The following is a 1,427-nucleotide window of genomic DNA, read 5'->3' as shown; positions in this document are numbered from 1 at the left end:
ATCCTCTGAGGAGACACTATGGCTTTGGTAGGGTAACGATGGCCACTATGCCAGTACATACTTACCACTCACACCTTATTTTTCAGTCTGTACAAATGCCATTTCTGTAACTTTTACAAGCATCTTAAGTGTAATGTAATCTAAGTGTAGTATAATCTACTCTAAATTTTCTTTTAGAGACCTTTCTCATTGCATTTAAATTACAGTATCTTAACATGTTAACAACTTCAGATAGGGGAGGAAAAAAAAAAAAAGAGGACTACAGTGTTCTCAGTGAAAGAATTGGTGATGACAAGGACCTCAGTATCAACCCAAACCACAGGATGATTCAGACAAACTCCAGCCTTCTAAGTATTTATTATTTCTAAGTTATTATCCAAAACAGGTTGAGCACTCTCTTCCATAAGAATTGCTGAGCGCCCAGAATAACATACCTAGATTGTGGCAACAAAATTCCCTTCTCCCTCAGCCCCTTTGCAACTCAGTAAGAAGTGCCAAATTCCTTCAATAAATGCTGCTTTCCCACATCCTTAGAATGTTTAGTGTTAATAAAAATCCATTTTGGCATTAAAAGAACAAGCTGCTGGCAGTTTGTGCTCAGAAGTCTACCTTTAGTAGTTCATCTTCTGTTGCATCTGGGAATTTCTCATGGAGTGAGCTCTTCAGAACTTTGGCTATGTATCTCATTCCATAACTACACGTAGAACAGATGAAAAGGGAAAATATTGGAAAATACTTAGATGAAACACAAAACAGTCATTCTAGTCAGCTTAAGCTATTGGCTTTTTGCCCACTCCCTTGAAACTCAAGAATGAGTTGATAATGGAAAACACAAAATGTTTCAAGTACAGGGAGAAGTTTGCTCGGCTGCTGAAGTGGGGCAGAGGCAGAGAAACCACTCCCTCTACTGGGGAAGTGATTCGAGAGGCACGTATCACAAGCCTTTGAAAGCATAGAAAGGATTTAAAGAATCTCCATCACAGAGGTTCAAGTGAACTGCACATGAACTGCTGCTTGGAGAGTCCTAGCTCAGCACTTACGGCATCATATTGAGAGAGGAGAATATGGATGTGAGAACTTTGTCAGTTACTGCTCGCAAACTGAATAGATGGTTCCAGTTCGCTGACAACTTCTGTGTGTGTCAATGCTTGTTCTGTGGTCACATCATATGGGAGTTTGCTGCAAAGCAAAAAAATAGAAATTAAACCAAGTGAAATACATTTGAGAATAAAATACTTCATTTTTTTCTTCATAAGGGCCATCTGTGAGCAAAAGTCCAACAAATACAACTGAATCTGGGTTTTGTTACTAAAAGTCTCAGATGCTTTGGCTTCCTTTTTTTGAGGGTAAGTAGTATACAAATATAAGGAATGCATCTTCACATCCCCATCCCGGCATAGCTCCTCAAAAGCCTGGGACACTACTAA

At 39.1% G+C, this 1,427-nt stretch overlaps 1 long non-coding RNA gene across 1 annotated transcript; it reads right to left on the bottom strand.

Moving 5' to 3' along the window:
- Window positions 1–627: 627 nt before the first annotated feature.
- LOC108449007 lies at window positions 628–1,209 on the bottom strand. Its single transcript, XR_001865100.1, has 2 exons — window positions 1,041–1,209; window positions 628–694 (listed from the first exon to the last, which is right to left on the bottom strand). It is a non-coding gene; the product is annotated as an uncharacterized LOC108449007 (long non-coding RNA).
- Between the last annotated feature and the right edge of the window lie 218 nt (window positions 1,210–1,427).

This window comes from Corvus brachyrhynchos, unplaced genomic scaffold, assembly GCF_000691975.1.
Source record: "Corvus brachyrhynchos isolate BGI_N302 unplaced genomic scaffold, ASM69197v1 scaffold8, whole genome shotgun sequence".
Lineage (NCBI taxonomy): Eukaryota > Metazoa > Chordata > Aves > Passeriformes > Corvidae > Corvus > Corvus brachyrhynchos.
This window is presented reverse-complemented; position numbering and strand designations above follow the sequence as displayed.